This window comes from Bombus bifarius, unplaced genomic scaffold (assembly GCF_011952205.1).
Source record: "Bombus bifarius isolate JDL3187 unplaced genomic scaffold, Bbif_JDL3187 scf7180000007996, whole genome shotgun sequence".
In the NCBI taxonomy this organism is placed as follows: domain Eukaryota; kingdom Metazoa; phylum Arthropoda; class Insecta; order Hymenoptera; family Apidae; genus Bombus; species Bombus bifarius.
This window is the reverse complement of record NW_022884376.1, coordinates 3,124,916-3,149,714: the sequence shown is the minus strand read 5'-3', so window position 1 is coordinate 3,149,714 and position 24,799 is coordinate 3,124,916. Positions and strand designations below refer to the sequence as shown.

General features: G+C 40.4%; 1 protein-coding gene across 1 annotated transcript in view; it reads right to left on the bottom strand.

Moving 5' to 3' along the window:
* Positions 1-15,826, bottom strand: part of LOC117205987 (ras-related protein Rap-2a) — a 28,868-nt gene extending 13,042 nt beyond the window's left edge. Inside the window, exon 1 of the mRNA XM_033444883.1 lies at positions 15,449-15,826. The gene's annotated coding sequence lies outside the window, so the exon portion shown is untranslated. The remainder of the gene's footprint in view (positions 1-15,448) is intronic.
* Between the last annotated feature and the right edge of the window lie 8,973 nt (positions 15,827-24,799).

The following is a 24,799-nucleotide window of genomic DNA, read 5'->3' as shown; positions in this document are numbered from 1 at the left end:
TTACGAGCGGCGACGGCAATTTACAACGCGACGTTTGTCATGAGATTCGGGCTGTGGATTGTATCGAGGATCGTAGCCAGATCTGCGCGTGCTTCTTACATATTCTGGAAGTATTCTAACGAGATGGAAAGCAATTGCTCTAGTTTCGTTGGCCTGTTTAGTTAGTCGATGCTGAAGCAAGCCATCTCAGTTCGATGCTAATGACGTCGACGATGGTTTAAAACTACTTTTTGGACGAGTGACATATGTTTCGAGGGAGATTGATAAATATGTTACTTCTGATTGATGGATGAGTCGCTTCTTCTTCTTCTCGAGCATCGATACACTGCCCTCTTATTCCTTTTTGCTAACTTCTTTATCGTTTCAAAACAGAGTTTAATGTTTCAAAAAGACATTCTCGTACGTCATCAAGATCGATTTCTTATCAGGAATTATCTCCAAAACGAAATCTCTGCTCGCACCATTGTGCAGGAACGTTCCTTTCAGAACATTGCGATTTATAAGCGTTAACCCGATGGATAAATCGAACCACCAAAAATTCATCTCCCGCTTGGCACTGACAAATAGCAGAAACGACATGTTTTCTCGATTCTAGGAGAAACGTAGATTCTGTCACGAGATTCGACGCGATGGTAAATACTGTTCTTTCCCATCAACGCCCATAGAAAGGGTTTCTCCTCGAGTGATTCGACGTTCCCTCCAGTCCCGTAAGACAGTTTCGAAGAAACGAAAGATTGTTAGAACAAGTAGGGACATAAAGAAGAAATTCGTTTTCTCTTCGTAACCCTTGAAGATGAGCTTTTGATAGGTTCTCGTACTGTGTTGATTCGTGGTATTGAAATACACAAACTTACGAATACGTGAGATTGGCGAAATTGGTTCAAATTGATGTTTTCCTCGCTTCCTATCGCCAGACATCGCAATTAACTCTTTGTATACTAAGGTGGAAGTCTTCTTGGTATAATATTTTTATCGCACGAATGTTCCTGCCGAGTCTAATGGAAATTCTACCAGAAATCTTCGACCTTATTCGTCACGTTATGAGTCCTACAGTTTCTATTTTTATCTCTTGACATTTAATGGTATACGCATAGTCTCTGGGAAGGAAAATAACAAACGGTAACTGACAATGTACCTAGCCCTTTGGTCTATCTTTAAATATAGATATTGTCTAAATAGTTTTATTAATCTATTACGATACGATGTAAATTTATTATCTAATCATTGAAAACAGTTGTGCATAGAAACGTATCGCTCGAAGGTGATGCGGAACTTCTCTACTTGTTTGCAAACATTTTTATAACTGATCTTTCTCTACGTTCGTTCTCATAGGTTAGAACTATTTAATAACAAGATGCATAGAAAAATTGCTAAAAATATATATCTGACATTTACTCTGTCATTTGCTATTATTTTATTCTGTCGTTTACATATAGCACCTTAAAATACACTAAAGGTTAACGTATAAATATAACATGAATATTGGTTCTTTGATTACCGATTAATTTGGTAAAATCCTAGAAGTGCATCGGCACAGATAAGCAGAGGATTTGTAAAGCAGGCACTTGGATATAAACTAATCCCGATCTTCGAGAGTTTCAAAGAGGTCAGTAGTTCTCATTCTAATCGCGAAGATTCTCTTAATACCACTGTCGCTCCATCGGTATACCTAGACTAGACTATTGGCCTCGTAATACGCTTGAACGCCCGCTTGAATCGCTCTCTCGTGAGCTTGCATCGCCTAGTTTTGCCAAATCTTCCATTTGTATCTTCCGCAACGATCTCGAGGAACTTTTATATTCATGTTAAGTGAAATAGAAAAGTGTCTCTTATCTCGAGTTCGTGATTTATCTCGAGATTCTTGCGCTCATGTGTAATCTTCTTTGAACTGAATTTAAAAGCATCGATTATTCCGCACAAAGTTTTCTTTCTTTTATACAACTTTCTGTCTTAAAAAGGAACTTTTGTCTGTATTGTTTAATCCCGCTGTCTTCTTTCCATCATTTTCGGCCCGATTTAAGTTTGAGTAAAATAAGAAAGAACTGCTTGTTCTCGTTTTAATCCGATACTAAGCATTTCCTTTGAAACGTTTCAGAGCATAAAACGAGAATTCGAGAATTCCTCGACTCGATTTTATTCCAGCTGATCTTTCGTTCAGATACAAGAATCGAAATCCGACCGACTGATGTCGACCACTCGAAATTCTAGGTCTGCCAATAACATTGATTAAATTACAGAGGGAAAAAAGCAGGCTAGAATCCCAGCCATTTCTCCTCTGCCTAGATCCTTTCGATTCCCTCGAGTTTGTCCACGTAATTCCAAAAGTCTCCATCCCATGACGTTCGATACTTACTTCAGGAAAATTGTTTCACGAGGTAGAAACACGTGGCTCGCGGTAGAGACGAACGTTTGTTAAACAATATGTCGCATCTGTGTTCCAATGTAGACACAGGAGAACGCACGTGACACTTGTTACCGCGTATTTGGGTTAAGCCGCGATAACGCAGGCGACGCGATGCTCGATAAGTGGTGAAGCAGCTCGCAACGACGCATAAATTTCAAATATCATTACGGGGTTAGTCGAGCGTCTCTTTACATCGACTATGGCCTCTTTCCTTGTGATAAGTCGGGGAAAAAATCGTATCTCATTAAAAAAACACGGCGCCAACCGCTCGTTAAAGGGTATCGACCTGTGAAACTACGAAACAGCATCGTAATATACGCGTCGCTTCCACGAAGGGTTACAATTATAACGATGACGAGCTGTCCACTCACGAGGACAATTACACGTAGTCGAGCGGAATTCGTGATATTTTTCTCGACATTAACCGTAACGTTTATTACAAAATACGTGCTTGTTTCAATTTTGATTCTGAATTTTACTCTTCTATTTTTACAGCTCGTATTCGAAAAGGCTCCGTCGAAGAATAATCGATTTCATTTACGAGTTTCATCGTGAGAAAGTCTACAGATTTGATAAAATTATTTTCTCTTTATCAGATAGCGTTGGCGACATTATTAGGTAATTTAATAATACAGTAAAAAAAGTAATTTCGCAAAGACGCGTCTCAGATTCTATTCAATTTTTCTTCCCACGACTTTTAATATCCGCTTGCTTCGATTAACAATGAAGCAAACTTTAATTCCCTTGTGCAGCTTGAGTACAAGTTCTCGCGATAACATGAATCTTAATGTCTACTTTCCATAATTCATTTCTCCACGGCGCCAGTGCCGGGTTCTGATCGGTCTCGTGCGTTCGACTCTCGCACACAAATCCGATCGATTTCAATTTCCACGTTCGTTTGGTTCGCGGAGACCGTGTCTTGGTCTTGATGCGCAGAGGCGTTACGTCGAATACGAAGAATCGGGGTCAACGAAAGAAGTACGGAAATGCAAACCGAATCGTGAGTTGGGACAGCAATATTCCAGTGGAATAGAGGCGGGATGCGACCAGGGCAAACGATTTCTCGCGACAAAATCCGCTTTCGAGAGTAAACAATGAAGAGATCGTGAGTCGAATGTGAAGTTCGACCGTGACACGAAAATCCTCGGAACTCACGTTTACGAATTTGTATCGTTTACACTTTAAACATTGTTCTGTAGGTTTAACGATTTCATCGAGTCAAGAACTTTGCAATGAAATTAGTTGTCGGAAGCCAACGATATTACTTTATAACTTTTTCGAATATCGTTCGCCAGTTTTCTGATATCGACTCAAAACATGGCAAAGTAGCTTCGAAAATAGGATGACGAAGGAACCGGAAAAAAATTGCCGCGTTATAGTCGGTATTTTGTGGCGAAACAATGTCAGAGAGGAAATAAACCACGATCGAAGATAGAGAGTGGGCTACAAATACAAATGAGGCGGTGAAAGCACCGTGGCGAGAATATCTTTTTAAAGTTCGATGAAGATCGACCGGTGGGTTCGTTTGGGTGGACAGAATGTACGGAGGAAGATAAACCGTGCAATTTTCTGCGACACGCGAAATCCATTGTACGAGAGAAATCGTCGAACGTTCTATTCTTCGCTTAGCGTCTGTAAATTCCTTGCCCGTAGGATGTCTTTTTCTCTTGCCACGCGGAATTTATTCAACGACGTATTCTCTCGAAAAGTCTGACGAATAAGCAGAAAAATTTCGTTCACTGTTACGTCACGATAAACATCCCTCATCGATATTCCAGACAAACGATCGCAGTTCGCGAGAACAAGATTCATCAGCCGTGAATAATATTTCATACAAAAATCGACCGAGTTGAAAGTTTGTTAAAAAATAATTTGCACGAGTTATCGCGCGATCATTCATACGGGTTATAATTGAAAAGCTTTCATAAAAAATTGATTTTTTAGTCATGTGGAAACAATCCGTTTAACGCACTTGTTCCGTGGGATTAATTCCTAAACGGGCATTAAACTGAACGTAGATCGCTTTCTCTTTTTTTTTTTTTTTTTTTAATTCGTATTGATAGTCGATTGTGGAGTGTAGCGCTACGAGTTGACGGAGAATTTGGCGGAAATAATATCGGTTTCGATTAAAGATTTCAGTGGATTTCGACGTGCATTTGCGCGATCGGAGATTGAAGCGTTTACTGATCGGGATGAGATTGCGTACAACGAACGCAATTTGTATAGTACAGTTTGTCATCTTCTGCGGGGATGTCTGATCGATTTTGTATTAAACGATGATGTCCCCGTGTAATTTCGTTTATGTGTTCAAATTGTGGCGCGTTTGGCGAATTATGTTTAGTTAGGCCAGTAATGTTATTATCGATTAAACATTCGAGAGGCAAATAATAACTCGTAAGATTGGCAAAAATCGGAGAGATATTTTCAAATATAATAACGTGTTAAAGTGATTACTGAATCGTGCAATTATTTATCGCATTAATGTAATATTCATCGAGTGAAAATAAAGCGAACATAATCAACAACGTATTAAATACGTGTCGCGTTAATTTGCAAATTGCCAGAGTAATAAATTGCTAGGATAAGTAATTCAAACTTCGGCATGTGGAACGGTGGGAAATTCACGGAGTTTCGTTTTAGTGGTTTACTTCCAGCCAAGTACTTCGTGTACCAAATTTTCCTATTAAGACCCGCCGTTTAATATGATTTTATTTTTTCAGAAGGAGAGAAATCTCCGTTACAGTTTCTTCGAATCGCGGACGTTCTTCTCATTTAGAGAGTCTTCTTAGAGGTTTAACGATTTACATGTAGGAGAGTTTACCTTCTAGTGCACCATCGTGGCATTGTACTTTCCGCTACATTATCGCTCGTTTAAATCGGATGGAATCTTGGGAAACTATATAAATTGATTCTGCCGCTGAAGCTTACGCGCTATCGAGTCGAAAGTAATTCAAATTCCAATGTTCATTCGCCAGAAACACGTGTACTTGGTTGTTTAAAACTTAAAGCAGGCTTACAACGAGAATGTAAATACGACGGGGCACCATATCCATTCAAATTTTCGCGGTTTAATACCGCGAAATTGTAAATTGTACTTTGCTCAATGAATATACGCGTTGAAAGCATGAACCAGAACAACGTTATTTATCTGGGCAGCATATTACAGTACGCGCTATCGATTCTTATACATTCGATACAATCTGTTAACCTTTCCCTGCCCCATTCGCGAGTGAAAATGAAATTTTAATCCGACTATCAACCCATCTTCACCAGATATTAAACGTTTCTTTGGAAGCCGGGTAAAATCGAATTTTCCCTACTTATCGATATCTGTGTATCCAGTTACACGTCATCAAAGAGTTATTAATCCCAGCCGATAGACGCCCGATTTATCACGATGCAGCCATTCATCGCGCGAAACAGTAAGCCTCGGATACGAGAACCGTAAAAAAGAGACGAATACCTAGCAAACGTCCAGCCAGTTATTTCACGATACTAAGAAACATTTAATCCTAACGTAGTGTGGCGTGAAATATTTCCCGCTAACAAGATCTTGTAACGCTCTATGACACTACGTTACAGTTTATATCAGCAGGCACAAATATGTACTTTTGATCCAAAACTTCGCCTACAGCTAAAACGAGCAGATAATTGCCATGCTAGGAAAAACAACAGTTGTACTAAAAAATAGTATTACTTGTATAGTACGTATGCTTCACGCTAGTAAAATACTAGTATCTGTATGTGTATACCTCGGAACGGTAAAAAAGATAGCATTTACACAAAAAGTTAAACAAACACAAATCTCTCCTATCGAATAAAAACGATTACAAGATTCTAAATCCTGTTTCTTCGTTGGATCTTTTGAATTAGTTGTATCGCGAAAAGCCTATTCACAAGGTTAACGTGATTGGTCCCAAAATGGCAACGAAAATTTGACCAATGTATCTTCTCTACGTCTGAAGTCGGATCGAAGAATAATTGGAAGGTGCGTCAAAAGTATTTTCCCGATTATCGTTCGTTATATCGTTCCATTGGCCGAATAATTCGCGATGCTAAGAGAAGAAGGCGTCGCAAAGCCCGTCGTAAATTCAAAAATCGACGTATTCACGGACGAGTTCCTCGAGCAATCGACGTAAGAGCTTCTCGCGGGACGCAAACCGCTGCCTGATGTTTCCGAAACTTCGCAACGTCGTGGAACTTGCGCTATGTTTTTGCGCCTCGTGGTCGTATTTTACCGATTGTAAAGCTACGATAGAGAAGCTTTCCAGGTTAATTACCTGTTTTATTAGCCGTTAATTAGCCATTTCTTCAGGCGGTTTTCTTAGAAAAACTGCGTAATCAAAAACGAATCTAAAAATGTTTCGATGTTTGGCACTCGATTCTTTAAATCGACCTGACCATTTCCATGACCATTTCCACGAATGCTTATAAAACTACGTTTAAAGAGTCTTCATCTCGTTGTTATTCTGTGTGGAAAGATTAAACGGCTAGGAAATGAAAAAAGGCGAGAATCCGTATAACGCGATCATTCTTCACTGACAAAGTTTCAACAGCTGCCGCACGACAAATCGTTCGCTGTCGCGTTGATTCAAAAGCGATTTCTCATTGAGCGAATTTCCGGCTTGAATTTCGTCGTAGCGTTATGGAACGTCGCTAACGTCGCGTGAAAACAGTCGGGCATTTTACGCCGTATCTTTCTACGTGGAAATAGAATCTATTGTTCCATTATGCCGAATGATTTTTTGCACATTTATTTTTTTCCTCGATGTTCGTGCACGAATGATTTATCAGCTCGCGCGTTAATTAAACACAAACTGTCTGGTAATTAAATCGTTGAATCGTTAATTCGTCATATCGTTGTGGAATTTTTTCCTCCTGCCTATAACGTATGAAGCGATTAACCGGATATTTTGAGAGATTTAACCGCACGGATTAAGAATGTTATAAAAAAAAAAGAAAAAGAAAAAATGGCATCCTCGGTTTAATCATCGTCCCTATTCGAAGAACGTAGTTACTTAATTGCTTGGACCCGTATTTATGAACCTCCGAGAATGAAGATTATACACCCAGAAAAGAAAGAAGTTGGAAAATTGCGTTGCCATTTCGTGTCACCCAGTGAATTGTAAGGTAGAGATACGATTGATTTATACTTCTAACAAGTTGCGTACTCTCGGGATAGATCGACGCAAGTTTCAATTAAAAAAATTGTTACCGATGAACCTCGCTTATAAGTTGTTACAAAGTCTGCGGCGCGAAAGTGGATCACGCAACACTCGCTGCAATAATAGAAGGTGCGCGGCGCGAAATTAATCTTGTGTCTCCGGCGGTGCTATAATTAAACCAGAGATACATGGTTGGAAAAAGTGGCGCGATTATCGAGCAATTATTATCGCGTCGCACGAAACACCAGCTTCCTGTCTCAACCAGAGTTCATCTCAGTTGGTTTTCTTGCCTTCCCGTTCTATCAAATTGCCTCGTTTAGAGCAACGCTGTCCTCAAGTACAAGTTCTTACGCGATTTCTTTCGATTCACGGCTCGCGTCGTTACGAAGTTACTCAGAGCGGAATCACGCGAGTAGAAGATAGTTGGAGCAGGTATACGCGAGCTCTAGCGGATCAAAGCGGATTGTAGGAGCAAGTCGGGGCGAACTGCAGCTGGCTAGAGGAGGATAATGCGAATCGAATAGCTGAACCAGATAAATGCAAGAGCTACGGGGAACGAAGCCGCGAACCTTATAACGTATTCCTGATGAATCTGCAATCTTGAAACAGCGAAATTTCCGATGCGGAGCACGCTATCTATCCGGTTGAAGTTGTAGAGAAGCAGGCAAACCGGGCGAATCGATGTTCAAAGGAGACAGAATCGAGAACCGCGAGACAGATCAATCTTTTTCGAAGCGGCTCGAAAGCAACGATGCAAGGGTGCGAAGCGAGGATATGAAAAATGAAAGGTGGGAGAATTATCCGACAAACGCGATTTCAATTTCCGAATATCCGACGGCAAGTTTTCAATGCGATTCTACTGAAAATCCATATTTTTACTTCTTTCAAAATATTTGACTCTCTATTCTTCCTACGCTGCAAAAAAATTTCGAACTTCGTCGTTTGTAAAAATACGTGATATTTTCGTGGAAATTGAAAATATTCGACATCGAAATTCGTTCCTCTATATGTATTAGGCTACACGAATAGGTGGTATATCTACTGCTTAGTTGGCGAAATACTAGTCACATCCGTGGCTAACCGCAGGAGAAATTAGATATCTGCCGCAACCATCGTACCATAATTATTTCTCTAACGCGACGGTATCGCTCTAACATGCGACGAGCAAAGGGAGAAAGACATTATTCTTCTTAACGCGAAACCCCTTACTTAGTTCGTATATTTTATGCATTCGCTGAATCGCCGCGCCCGTCCTAAGTAAATTTCTGCGAGTATTCACCGACCAAAATGTTATCCACTCAACGAAAATCTAATTTCTCAGTCGGCCAAAATTCGTTGGTTTTGGTGGCGAACCATCCTTCTCAACTACTTTTCTTTCGTAAAGTACACAGGAATCGATTGATAAACCGTATACCGATCCTAAGTAAATTTTCTCGAGCGGTACCTAATCCGCGATCCAAAGTAAAATTCGATCCGCTATACCGAGGCAACATTCTAATTCTCAATTTGTAATTCGGTCTTTTAAACCGGTTCCAGGTGAATTAACATCGTTTCTTCTTTCAAAAAATTTATAGAGACAAAGGAATTTCGATTAAATCCGTTTTCCAGTCTTTGCAAACGTAAATGTGATATAGAGAATTTATTTTTAATAGAAATGAAAGAACATCTGAAAAAAAGAAGAAGAAATCGCTGAACAAAGAAATCATTATTTTCAAAAGATTTACAACATAAATGACCAGCTATGTAACTCCTTTTCCCCGTTTAGTGGCTTAATAGAATCATATGCAACGAAACATTCTGAATTATAATGAAATGGGACGACCGGTCGTATGATTTTAACAACTTACGAGTGCATAAATGTTAACTAACTGTAATAGTCGTGGGTGATTATACCAAATAAAGAAACCACATTTCGTATTTCAATAAGTCTCATAAGATCATGAAACTCTTTTCACGCCCACAGAGATCAGAGGTAAATCGATCTGTATGGCCTTCTATCTCCTCCCAAGTCCTATCTTTTCGTCGTCATGTTGCTCCGTGCAATCGATAGCAGTGTCCGCGCGCAGAGTGCACGAAGTTAAACATTATTATCGATAGTGGTCCCCTCATCCCTCGTTTCGTTGCGTCTAGCGTGCAACGTTAATTGGTCGTGCACGTACATCCTGTGGGTTTATGGTTAGAAAGGCGTCCGCTCGCTGTCCTTGCCGAGTCGCTCTCACAACTGTTTCCCGACGACAGCGTCCTCAACGAACCGTGTTTCACGGACTTATTGTTCCCGATTGATGCGACCGAATCGCAATTAATCGTTACTGTTGCGAACAATATTCCACGAATTCGAATTGCATACTGTTGTTATTGTTTAACCACGTTTCGGGTCGCAGTCGAGTAGAATGCGGTTTGCCTGGCGCGAAACTAATTACCTCTCTTTTCATAGTACCTTAGAAATAGTAAGAGAATGTGTACGGAGTTTAAAGTGCTAGAAGTCGTAAGTTAGTGAAAAAGATGTTCGATTTTTTCTGTTCAGATCTTAAGATCTTGAGGTGTTCTTATTTAAATCCACGGTAGTTCTTTTCACGAAGTTATATAAAAGAAGTTGCTGCGATAAATAATTTAACAGATTCCCTGGTGATAAATGAAGGGTGCAAACTTATCCGAGACCTTTGGGAAGGTATAGAACTCTTGCTAAATATAAAGATATACAGACGTTAATAGAGTTGCTCGTTCTTAATGGCGCACGAGCATGCAAAGGGTGAATGCAATTAGATCCTTCGCAGTGCTCAAATCGAAATATTCGTAGATTTATGTTTATGGATTTTTGAACGTAAGAATATTACATGATCATAAATCAAAATCATACCATATACAGGGTGGTTGGTAACTGGTGGTACAAGCGAAAAGGGGGTGATTTTTAATTTTCTTTTTTTTTTTTTAATTTTTCTATCGAGACAACGATCTACAGTGAGATCCGTTATAACGAGACGCGATAAAGTGCACGCGTACCGAGCGAAAATTCAAAGTCGGTTTTCTCGGAAACAAAGCCTCGAACGAAAAATTTTTATCCTATATTTTCCACTTCTTTTTTCGCGTAGAATCATCCCCTTTCCGCTTGTACCACCAGCTACCAACCACCCTGTACAATATGCTGACATTGTGTGTTATAATAAAGAATATTATATAATCGTATAAATGAGATATTCGCGTGCGTTGTCGTTGCTTACGCGTTTAATTTACACGGCCAGTTATTGACCAATGCTCGAACCTTTATCGTTTGTCACCTTGCCTTGCAGCAAATGCAATTTGCCGAAACGATCATTGTGTAATATCAGCTGGAATGAGCTATGTACCAGAATGATGTTACCTGAACCAAAATCTAACCTCGTTACAATTTGCCGCGATCATTATAGGACATCGTCGCTTCACTCGGATGCAACAGATGTCTCGCGAAAAGCTATGAATATATCACCGGTTAGCTCGATCCAATTAATGCGCTTATCCTGAAAGATTACGTATCGCGTAATTCCTATACCTACGTTGAATAATTGAATATCAAAGTAGTGACACCGAAATGCACAATGACGCACCATGGTGTCATAATCAAAGCTTCAATCTGTCGCACGAATCACATGTAATCTCCTTTGAACATATAATTTACAATTTAGATCTCTGACAATAAGACCAACACGTATGTCTAAATTAAATACTTTATTTCGGGAAATTTATATTACACTCGCGAAGTAATTTCGAGTTCTAAATTTACAATGTATACATGCTCAATATTCAATGAAATGCAAAAATATTCAACAACTTTGGACATCCTCCATAAATGTATTGTGTGTATTATCCGAAACATTCCGAAATTTCATTAATATTGTTACCAAGCCTGGCCATCATGATTATATTGGCAAAGTTTGAAACAAGTCTAACAATGTATATAAAACTCGCAAGACGTTCAGTATAACGACTATGTACAAGTATAACAAGTATAACAATTTTATAAAATATATATTTGCAGTAAATATCAGATTAGTTTCAAATACCGATGTAATCAAGGCAGTCTTGTCTTATTACGCTAATGTAATTTCAAAATGTTTTATACGACACTTAGGACGTGGACAGAAAAGCTTTCTACGGTATCTTCCACGGTGCGTATCTTCAAATTAAATCACTTAATTTGGACACTCTGTATGAACTGTGAAGTTGCAGTTAAATATGATGCAGGTCAACTGTCGACACGGTTGCACAGCAATGGTGAATTACACTTGCGAAGGATGCAGTTGGGAGCGAGGAAAGCGTATTCGACACGTTCTCGCGCGTGCTCTTTCGCGGTTTGCGGCTCGTGACACGAGACCTCTTGCCTCTAGCTAGGCCTTGGGACCTATAGCCTGGAGTTATTCAGTCCGGGCGTCGTTACGGGAAACAAAGAATGGGGTAAAATCTATTCGAAACCACCACCGCGGACAAAGAGAGACACCGAGTAGTTGAGCGCATAAGTAGGAACACAATGCGTAGACGAACGTTAAACCGCCAACTAATTAATTTGCAGCGAATAAAAACGAACAACGTTATTCCAGTCACACACTGAATATATCGCGAGAGATGCTGGAAATAGAACAAAATTAGGACGAGCTTTCATAAAACAATGGGAGCGAAATTTTCGTTATTTAACACTGTGCGATCTTTAATTCTATTCGCTGTGGATCCGAGCTGGCATTTTTCGCTTATGTCTATGGTAATGACATGGGTCAAAGCGAATCAGAAAGTTCCAAAGTATTTCATATCGAACACATATCCTGCTGGTCAGATACGTTTGCCATTTCTTGATATTCGGTACAAATTGAATAGTTTCTACTGCTTTTGTCTTCCGACTGTTTTACTATAAATTTGTCAATTCACTCATCCCTGTTGTTCAAATCCGTAGATTCTAAATGAGGTAAAGTTTTTTCAGAATTTCCCATTAAATGCAACTAGCGAATGTGGCAATACCTGTGACCGGCGGAGTATGTGATCAAATATGATAAATGAAAGTTACTTGATGAAAGTCGCAGATCAGCGAATACGTTAATTTTGGTGGAAAGAACGTTAACCATAGACACCGTGAAATCGTGTTGCTACCATTCGCAGGAAAGCTTCAAAGTGTCGTAGAAAAAACATAATTAGAACAAGAAACCCGTGAAACGTATTATCTCGTATCCACCGTGTTCGTCGTCCTCGAGAAACTTGTTTCGAGTTCCGGCCAGGCGATAATAGTCGTCACGATGATTGTACGAAAACTTTCCATGGATTTTTCGGTCGTGTTTTCAGACTTGGAACGAATGGACAGTTTCGATATTCTGCCAAACTTCCTGACAGTTAATTATCACGTTCTATCGCGATCACGAGCCACACTTTGGGAAACAAAACAAACAAAATACGACGCTCTCGATCGTCGAGTTCGCTGAAAACAACTACCCAGATTCTAAATTTAATCTTATTTATAGCTCTTACAGCTATTTTCCGCGGGCAATTCTCTTTTTGCAAACGTGAGTTTGGAATTATCCAGCGAATTTGCATGTTAGGCGACTGCTCTCGGGCGCAGAGTTTATATTGTTTCGCCGTGCAATTTTATCCGGGAAGAAATGTACATTGTCCAGGAACAACAGGTAGAAATTCCTAAACATTTTCTGCTTATTTGGACGTACGTAATTTATAATCAAAATAGCTTTCTTGGATGTCTAAGAAAATTTTGTAAAACCTTTTTCGAGAATAATATGATTTCATGAGACGTTGTAAGATGGAGCGGTCGTAAAAGAAGCTAAGTAATGGATTTAATAAAGAAAAGTACATTTCTACCTTGTGTCAATGTTTTCACGCGAAAGTTTATAGCAACACGTGACATGTTTCCCGCATGTTCCACTTTTTGACAAAATCACATTTCGAGATCGCCATTCTTTCGCGATCATAGTTCAATGCCATGTTTATGGAACAACGAAATCAGTCTGAAACCCAAAACGTTGGTAAAAAACGACAATTGATCTTGCCATGGTAAAATGGAAATTGCTTTTAAAGAACCCGTAAATGTGAATCATTTTTCTAGAGAACTTCGATTGATATGAAACCTGACCTAAAATACGGTTCTCGCCCATAAATATTCCCGTTGCTTGCACATCTATCATTCAAAACGAAACGAGGATGCTCGTGAATCTATTGTATGAGATCGAACAACGATGGGCGAAATACGTGTCGTTAAAAGTGGCACGCGTGCGTTCGCGGGGATTCTGCTGGAGTCGCGGTCTGAAAGGACTTTGGTAAATGGCGCAATCTACCGCGCCATTTCCGACACCTGACGGAACAGTTGCACAGATAAAGCCGAAGGGGAACAAGGAAACATCGACGTGGGATATGCCGATAACCTGCTACGTTGTATCGAGATTCGTATGTGTTTCTCCGTGTCGTTTCAGGAGAAGGGGAATGCAAAGTACGAACTATAAACTCACGTTTAATAGGCAAATTACTTTCGGAAAGCTGAGATTTTAATCAAGACTACGATCAAGAGAAAACTCAAAGGAGTTCTTCAGGCAGACTACGTGTGCAATGGGTTTAATAACGATGAAATTTACAGCCGCTTTGTAGGCAATAAATGGAAGTCGGATCGTTATTAAAGCAACTAGAAAGCATAGTGTCTCGCGCTCGCACCTTATCGCGATGGAAGCTGTATCTGTAAATAGAGTTTTCGAGGGACCAATGGGATGTTTACCGACTTTCCCGTCTTACATTAATTTCGTTCCTTGATACACAGAAGCGACAAGCTCTCCTTTATCGTTGTCGTTATTTCGGGAGAATGAATCGAGAGCGTTGCAATGAAAAGAACGAACCGAAATTGAAGCGCTGATGAGATAACCAACCGTTGATGGAAATCCGCCTTCGAGCGGAAAGATATGTACTTCGATACGGGAAACTTTCATTAGGTTTTAATCGAAATTCAGGTTGTCTCAACCACGTCGTTTCAATACGCAGGTGTATCTGTGAAAATCTGCGTAGGAAGATTAGAGGTTACATCGCGTCAAGTGACGTAACGAGAATGCATGATCCACAATATCGGATGCGACAGCGTTAATATCGCATCAGATACACGTAGCTGTTCTCCAACTTGTCTAGCAGTTGCTCCTAATACGAAAGTAATCGAATCAACGAGCCACTGTTTTATGAAAATGTTTCGCGAATAACAGTTTTATAGGAGAATTTTCGTTTCCCTGTTGCCAGAACCTGACGTTGCGAGGTCTATGGAAGTTTCATTAAGATTCGTTAGAGTTTCTGGGCAAACACAATGGTTGCGATTTAATATTCCACGAGGCTTAGGTAATTCACATGTTGCCCAGAGGAGTTTGAGAATGTTCCCAGCACAGACCAGCCGGTCAAAGCACCGGCTGTTTTCACTGACGCCTATGCGGGTACATTGATGTACGTAGTTTGTCGAGCGATGCGATGAATCGGAGAACCTCGTTTCAGCGGAAAGACTATTAAAGGAGCCCGTAGAGCGATGCTATTGAAATCATGACGAAACTTTCGAATGTTTGCAACCTCTTTTCGATTCAACGCTGATACTTCGCAAAACAAATATTTTTTAAGTACTTGAACGATATATTTGAACTAATATTTTAATCTATAGGTATTTTGATGTAAAATCGCGTTTAAAATTCCGACGATAAGCAATCCGAAACATAGGTATGTACCTTACGAATCTTCCGCGTGTCAGGTCACGCACCCTCCCCCATTTCCAACCCCTTTGAAAATTCGTTTCAAACCTTAATCGAACACGATCCGCGTGTTATTCCTTATCTTCCACGAACGCGACAATCACCTTCGAAAATCTCTATGAAAATTCACCGTACGAAGAACTTACCTGGACGCAAGCTTCTGAGAAAAGAAGAAGAGCGCGATGGCTCGGTTAACAGGTGAAAACCGAGTGTAGATACGGAGCGCGGGAAAGCGGCCCCTTTCGGTTGATCCACCGGTAACTCGTGTTCGACGGTGCAGTGATTTGATTCGGCCGGGTGGATGGGTTGCTCGCAACGAGTTCAGGAAGAACGTTCGAGCGGGCGATGATGCGTTCGATAGGTTCGGTCGAAGGAAGCAGGTGAACGTGGATCGTGTCCTAGGTGGACCGACTCGTTGCTAGACGAACACAGCGTTGCGGACGAGCTAGCTCTGTCCGGTACTTCGGCACCGTGCCGGGTACTATCCTCGATGCTTTCAGTCGGCGTCTGCGCTCTTGTAACCTTCCGACCTTCTCTTCCACCTGCACACCCCCACCGAATACCCAGCGTATTTTAGACTGCAGCCGTGCTAGCTGCTTGTGTCGCTTCGTAGCCATCCGCTTCTACTCGTCTCTCTCTCCCTCTCTCTCTCTCTCTCTTGCTCCCTCTCTCTACCTTTTCCCTCCCCGTGTACCTGACTCCCTACCAAGCGCTAGAGCACCTGATGCTGCACCTGAGGTAGTAGGGTCAATGCTTCCGCTCTCTTATTCGGAAGGGCACCAGTCGGAATAACCTGTGGACCAATCTACGAGCGAGGAGTTGGCGTTTCTCCGTGCTGACGGTAATTACCGTTCATTCTGTGTTTGGAGAATATTTACTGGAAACTTAACGGTCACACTTGCGGTCGTTGCGTGGATTACATATTTGGCAAAGATTATACCGTGTGTGGAGACGCGCGAATCAAAGGTGAACTATGGGAATATTTGACGAAATACGTGTGTTTAAGTCGTTGAATAATTTGTAAGGTACGTAACGGAGCTACGTTTGTTACTCTTGATATTTCTGACGAAGACCTTTATCCTGATATTTGATAAATGATAATTCTGGGTGTTTCATTATTTCATCTTTCTGGTTGTTTCATTAATCTTTACTTTGTCAACGATTCGCTAATTATTTAGATTATTATTACGGTCGCTTTTAATTTTTCTGTACACACATAGCACACGGTTTTCAACTGTTAGTTAACGTAATACTACAACGTTGTATCATTTGCTTTAAAACATAAACATGCCCTGGTTTCTCTTCTCTTCTTTTTCCCCTTTGACGATATATGCGTATGTATATCCAGTGACACCCATGCATCCATGAAAACCTTTTCATATTTCGCTATCAAATAACATCATTCAATAAAAATACGCGTTCCGAATTTTTAAATTACGATTCGATCTTTGGAACGTAACGTCTCGAAAGAAATCCTGATCGTCGGAGGTACGGTGTTTATCCTGAATTTAAGGCCAAACCAAATATTACCGTCATTTGCAAATATACGGTATCGTTTATCGAAAAATCGAGATACCAAAACGTATCGACTTTCTAGCTTTCTTCGAGATATTCCATACCCCGGGGAACTCGTCTAATCTACGTTGTTCGACATGAACCCGTCTCTCATGTCCAGCCTCTAAATAATAAATTCAAAGATTATCTATAAACCGATAGATTTTTTTGTCGTTTATACACCGATGGAAGTTAAGGTGAGCGCCTGCAGTCGCGGCACGAATGAAATTCAACTCGTGTTTCGCTCGTTCGCACGCAGCCGCTACTCCATTTACGTAGACGAACTAATCAAACTTCGGTGGCGAGCGTAAAACGTGTCCATCCTCTTTGCTAAAAGACTCGTAAAACCGAACGATTCTCGCGGATAATTACACGTTCGATTTTTAAAACTTCTGTTTCGTCAAGTTTCTCTTGTTACGGCTGAATTCGAGTTATCGCCAGGTATCCATCGCGTTCTACGTCCGTAGACGAGTTTAGTTACCGTTCCACCCCCATTCTCCGAGCTGACTGGCATCGATGCACCTGAGACAGGGTCAATGTTTGTGCGCGCAACTTCGATGAGATTGGAGTTACTTCGCCGGTATTAGATGAATTCAACAACTAGGCGCAGCTCCAGCGTACGACGTCACGATGGTCATTCAATTTTACCAACTCGTCGAAAGTTTTCCAATTTTACGTTTGCGGATGGTCGGGATCAACGGGCGTCGTACGGTATTTATACCGAGTAAGCTATGCGTAACTCCATTCTCTTTTTCTGCCTGTTTGTTTTCGAAACTAATGCAGAAAAGAATATATTTTTTCGCCGGCGTATCTCATTTTCTTTCGTCTCTTGTCACTGCCTCTTTCGTGTTTTCCTTTCGACGAGATCGAGCTTCGCGAGTTTATCTTGCAACCCGTGGCTCGGTAGCAGAAAACATGGAAACTCGCGAGAGGGTCGAAAGCTCTCCGGATGTTTCTGACGGATGGATCGTTCGAACAAGCGACGACTGAAATCGAGCTGTCTTGTTTTCTTGAATTGTCCAATGAAAAAGTCGACGTTGACAAGTATCAGGGATCCACTCTGCGGAGGGAGAATGAATTTCTTTCGCGTTTTTAGCCCGTTTCTTACGTGGTCATCCTGACACGCCCGACCGCGTACGCACCTATACTACTTGAATTCACATCTGACAATCTGGCAACAGCGAAACACAATAGTTCTGATTTAAAGAACGATTGTTTACTTTAACGCGATCGAAATGGGCCGATGAATGCTTCAAAGAGCGAAACAATAAATTAAATAAGTTACGACAGTTGATTCTCGATAAAATCTCCGAAATTTTTAACTACATTTTACACCAAATAAATTAATTAAATATCCTAATTATCGATGATAGAATTGTCGTTGTGGACAGATAGGACTAATATTTCTCTTCTCTCGTGAAATATTATCAGAATACACTTCTGTCTGATAAACAGTTAATTATAATGAAATTTCAATTAAACCGTATGCATGATTGGCTTTAGAGGTTACCGCGATACGGAGATATTAATTACGAAATTTATGATACCGTGTCATTTCCAATAGCTCCAAATATTTCCTGCAACATGGTCTTCTCGTTGGCCAGTTAATGGAGAAATAATGTCGACTTCTTTATTAAACATCGCACTTCTTCAAAGCTATTCTCATTGCCATCGCGAATATTTTTACCAATGAAATATTTATTTTGTACTATTCGAAATTTTCTACTATAAATTTTATTCTAGTTAGAAATTCACAACCGGAAAGACATAACAAAATTGCCTGCGGGCGTCAACTTTAGAATTTTCAAATACGAGTAAACATTTACGAACTATGACGAATGAACACATTCGACGAATCCGTTAAAACTTCGTGGCGAGAGTAGAAGCTCGGTTTTTCCAAGCGCAACTTGTAAATAAAAGCCGTGCTATTTCATAGAAAACATCATCCAATATTTGAGACGTTCCGCTACATTTATCTTCCATAGATCTAAAAACACCCACGCGCTTTCTCGCATCGTGTTCACTCTGAAAAACAGGGTCGCGCCGTGTACTTACCACGAAGAGGCTCGCAATGGTGGAGAACAATCGGCTCGCTTCGTTGGAATTAGGACGAAATAAAATTTTGAGCGCGTTCGCCGATCATTCGACCGTCTGTCCAGCTGCACGAAATTCCAGGAAGACGAGAAATTCCTGAATACCTGACCCGACGCAATCTCCACTGAATTTCTCGAAGGCGACGAGAATCGCGCGTCCTTAAAATAATTCAGAGTATTTGGTCGTTCGTCGCGTTGGATCCTTTCGTTTGCGGAAAGGAAACGTGAATAATTCATTTCGTTAGAATTTCGACTAGTTTCTCTTGTTTCTTGGTTCCTGTCGACTAGTCGAGTATCGGCCGCACCCGACCCAAGACGAATCGAAGGAACTTTATTTCCTGCCGCCTAGGGCTTTTATCCTGTGTCGTAATTTCATCATGATTGAGCGGAAAATGTCAAGGTCTACGATATCTGGGAAGAGGAGGGCTAAATGATACGCGGCTAATTTTATGATCGAGGCTTAGGCGATCTATGTTTCATTTAAGGATTATAAGCGGCTTCGAAACGAAGGTCGATCGCGTAGTTTCAGAGTATTAACGTGTAATAGTTATTGGCCTTTTAAGGTGTGTATATATAACCTATCGTTGGGCTTTTGCGAGTACCCATCGGATCTCCGACTTATGATTCCATGAGCTACGAGAGCAGAGGATTTAAAAGCGGGACGGTTTCGAGTGCGTTCGAATGATAGTCGTTAGCTTTAAAAAGCGGGCGTAAAAATGCACGCGAATGCTCGACTTGCTTGTTTTTCGTACATAATCGGGAAAACTGTAAATGACCTTTTGCTCTGGACGAGTGCTTTCTCGTTTCATCTATTTTGCCTCTAACCGCGTGCCAATTTTTAAGTAATTATTCCTTTATTTCTGACTATGCGCGGTAAACGTGTATGGGACACAATGTATCGCACACAGGCTGTATGAATAGTGGATACGTGCTTTTTGTAAGACGTGATCAATGGACCTTGAACTTTTTCCACCGTAACCTGTAGAAGCGTGCTGCACTTTAAGGCACTCGTTATTCATCTGTTCAGCGTGCGTGATGTTTCAGCTCAAAGAAATGTCGTCTTAAACATCCATGTTGCTTTAGGATACTAGCGGAAATTGACGAGATGTCTATAAGAGTCAGTAAATCTGAAAAATTAACAAATTCGTTATATGCATCAGATTGATCAGGTAATTCCGTAGTAACATTTTATTTCTATTTATATTTATACAATTTCATTTGGAATTTTTCGTAAATTGTAGATTATTGATACGCGTATTTTAGCTGAATATTTATCATATATCAGAGTTTCAATTAAAACAACGAAACATGCCGATCAAGCCACAGTAAAATTCAATTTTTGACGAACATCGAGTCTCGAGCACTCATCTTCGATTTTTATTTTCATCGAATCCCTTTCGTTCGGAGGGTCAAGCTTGAAAATGTTATTCGAGCGATTAATTTCCAAATTTTGCCCAATCTCGTAATGCGGAAGGAACTCGTTGCAGTTTGTTCGTCAGCATGTACCATAATGCAACTCAACGTTCGGTATGCCTTTCGTCCGGCGGATACGCCGGTGAAATCGACACGCGACAGAATGGAATTTCCAATCTCCTTTCATCTTCGAATGAAATTAAGTCTCAAAAGCGGCGCTTTCGTGCGTTGATCTTGCAAGCTTGTCGATCGAGTCACGTGTACCCATCGTTCTCGAACCTCAACTACTCGCCTCATTCTCGCTAAATATTTCCCATCGACCTGTTAACCGATGCTCGATCAAGTTAAAAGACTAATTTTCACCGCACAAGAGCGACAAAACAGGCTCACGAAAATATTCCAACACTTGTAGACTTTTATGAATAAATTACGCATGTTGTACGACACAGACTGAAATATTATTAGTACCATAATGAGACTCGACTATTATTATTATAATGGCAAAGTTTGAAACAAATCTGAAATTATTCGCATATGTATATAAGAATTACTATAGGATTTTTTTATTTATTTGGAAATATTAGAAATTAGGGTTTTCAATGATTTCGATTCTATATGATAAGTTTATTGATCGATAGATCTATTTACAATGGATTAAACAAGAAACGATTGTTATTTAACGTGAACTAAATACAGTAATGTGCTATAAATAGTGTAAATAGTTAATTCACAGATCACAACTAATAGTTTACAACTCATAACAACTCGGCAACTCGACTCTCGACTCCTCATCACTCGGCTGTCAATTCACGATTACTCCACTCGACTTGACTCCTCACAAGTTGACTCTCAACTCACGACTATTTCAACTCCACTCTCACCACTCCACTCTCTACTCACAACTACTCCACTCGACTCTCACCACTCGACTCTCACCACTCGACTCTCAACTCACGACTACTTCACTCGACTCTCACCACTCGACTCTTCAGATAAAAAAGCTGCCGGTAAAAACTGTCAGGTAAAGACCACCCGTTAAAATTGCCCCTTTTGGCCTAACGGCACTCAAACCTTCTCGCAACATTGTTTATGGTTCACCCGATATTACTTAGACTATTTGTCCACGATACTGCAATACGAAGTATTTTTATCCAATATCTTCTACCGGTTGTACCTGCAAAATGGATTTAAAAGAGTTTTTCGAAGATAAAAGTGATACAATTTTCGTCTGACACACACATTTTTCGATGGTATGGCGAAGTTACCTGAAAGAAGCACAAGATAGTAGAAAATAACGTACAATACATTGTATAATGTAGTTTTAGTTAGAAACATAAAATTTGCCTTTGAATTTCCTTTAGAAAAGCTTTTGGCCAGCCCGATACTTTCGTCTCTTACGCCAGTGTACGATCGGTGGCACGAGCCTACGCTATAATTTTGTCCGCCACATTTTTATACGATTCAAAGACTACAAAGAGAAACGTTCGCTGCGATACAAATTGAACGCAAAATGAACTTAATGCGAGGCCAAGTTGGCCCCACGAGGACACACTTTGATTTCCACCATTCAGCGACTAAATTCTCCGTGAAACAAGCCACGTGGACTCGATTGCCCCGTGTTATTGCCGGTTACGACGACCCCATTCTTTTCTATCGTTATCTAGGAATAGAGATTCTCTTTTACGAAATTGGTCCTTGCCCTACTCGAACGGACAAAAACGAAAGAGGGTGCGTTTATTATACTTATCGTGAAAAATCAGGAAGCTAGACCAGTATTTTCGCCCACTTTATACTTTGCTCAACAGCTGCAGGATATTTATGAGAATTTTTCTCGAAATTCGTTCTCTGTACGCTTTAGATACTTTTGGCAAATCGAGTTAAAATATCAGAGGAAACAAACGGAATGAAAATAACGACAAAGGGCCATCCGAAAAACGTTTCCTGCGACCGGAACGCGATGCACGCTGAATCGGAAAACATGAATAGAGAAAATGTTACCAGCCATTTACACGATTCCACGAACAAAAAGTTGAACGTTCTAACGAGTGATTCGGAATTACCATTCTACCGAAAATACTTGAAGTTTCTACGGAAATTTCTGTTGTCTGACACGCGAGCGCCCGTGAAACGTACGACGCTGAGCTTCGTGTCAAGATCAAAGGCTATACACGAGAACCACGCCACGCGTCGGAATTCCACCCTTATTTTAATCTTTAAAATTTTAGAAATTTTCTAAGCGCAAGAAATTTTAATCTTTAAAAACATCTACCTATATATGGTCAGATGTGAAAAATTTATCGACAAATATGGACTACTTCTGTTACCACAAATCGTTTCTAAATCGCTATGTGATGGTTATACGAAGGATTATTTAACGCTCATGGGACTACTGGTGATAATAAAAAACGAAATCGTGTCGGTTTGCTCGTTTCACTCGAACCTATTAATTCCCGTTTAGTTTTCGATAAAGGAACAGCGTTCTAGCTGAATCGCGTGAGTGAAGCTCTTTCGATCACTGATGAAAATCGAGGATTTTAAAACGTTAAATTTTTCGTTTCTACAGACGTAGAAAAGTAGATATTACTCCGCTTCGTATTTCTATGCAAAGTACAGGTGAATTGTTTTTGACGTAGAGAAACTTTCACGCCTGTCGAAAATGGTAAATTCGAAAGTGCGAGAGAAGCACAATCGAATGATATATTATAGTTTGTACGATCGAACTTTTCAAAAAAATATGATCGTAAAAGGTCAGCCGCGAATGCCAATCACACACGTATCAAAACAAAAATCCATTGGTGAAATTTATTGGTCGAAAGTTTTACTCGTTCGGAGACACGTTTTCAATTGTAGCAATAGAAAGCCCTCGTCCTCGTTTAAACTCATCCGGACTCATACGCTGGGTCGACGTACAATGGCGGCCAAGTACTTTGACCTGAACTTACAGCTTTAAGTCGGGCTTTCGTTGGCTCCTTGTAATGGTGTAACGATCCCCGGATTTTCTTGCCAACTCGGAGGAAACGTGACTCTGATAAACGTGTCTCCCAATAAAATCTATGACATGAGAAAATCGTTGCAGAGTACGCAAGCGTGTCGTACACGCGTTGTGTAAAACGCGGAGGGTCTTCGTTTCTCGTAACGCTCCACCAATGGAATTACACTGTCATTCATCTTTCGCGTGAATTCTGTGGACGCGCGGATCCTCGGCTGATATTTACGTTTGAGCAAAGTGGAAAATGGGAACGGATCGTCGAAGTTCGATAAGAATCTAAAACTTTATTTTTCTAATTAGCAAAGTAGAGTTTGGAGGGTGCGTTTTATAAAATCCTAAAATTTAATAAGCAATTACCTTCGAAAAAATGAAAGATTCAAAGTTTATAGCAGGAGCAACATAAATTTCTGGCTCATAATTTATATAACTCGTGATTATGTTTTGTGCCTGACTACCTTGATTAGCAAAATGAAGTCGTATAACAACGATAAATTTTGAAATTGCTTCTCGAGATTATTGCGCAATGGTCATGTGATAAAACTGTTATTGCATCGAGCATCTCGCCGCTTTATGAACTACCACTTTGATCAGGATAACATTCGTGTATCGTTGAACTGCGGTGATTTACGTTCTACAGTGAATACAGTGTAGCAGCGTTTGAATATCATTGATAATGGCGTTTTCCTATTCATAGTCGGAATAGCATTAACGGTTTTATTGCGATCCTGATAGTACTTCATAATATTCTGTATACGATCAGAACTAAACCTGTCGCGTATTATTTCAAAACGTAATCAAAGATCGATTCAATCTATGGAACGTACATAGGGTGATTATATCTAGAATTTCGTTATATTATTGAAGCGCAGGATACAGTTTCAGAATCGCAAATTCTGAACAAAATCGAAGTTAAAAGAGGTTATCGTATAGGTGCACCAATCTTCATTTTTCAGTTTCTTCGTCTCACTCCCTCGACGTTCATTCGAGAACCTTGCGCCGCTTCGATAAAGCAGTTCCGGACGCTTTAAATATTTGACGAGCTTGCGTGTGTTCGTCGCGTTTCTATGTAATCTCGTCTTGTTCAGTCCGGTGCTATCGATGAAATGTTTGAAAGGGAAGCGTGGTATTAAAGCCTATTCGCTAAAGGCCGTCTCTGTCGTGAGAAGTAATTTCCGGATGAGCGAGGAACGAAAAGGGAGAAAAGTGATAGAAAAGAGAAGAAGAAGAAAAAAAAGAGGCGAATCTCTTTATATTTCCAGTCCGTTACAGATTTCCCACAGGCAGTTTTACATAAAATCACGACTGTAGGATCTCGGTTTTTAGAATCAGACCGCTTCGTCGTGTTGGATTCACGGAACATAATTATGCGTTTGTATGACGCTTAACTAACTGCACAATAGGGGTGGCGTGATAGCTCGACCTGCGGCCTCGTTCCGTGTTGGTCGTTG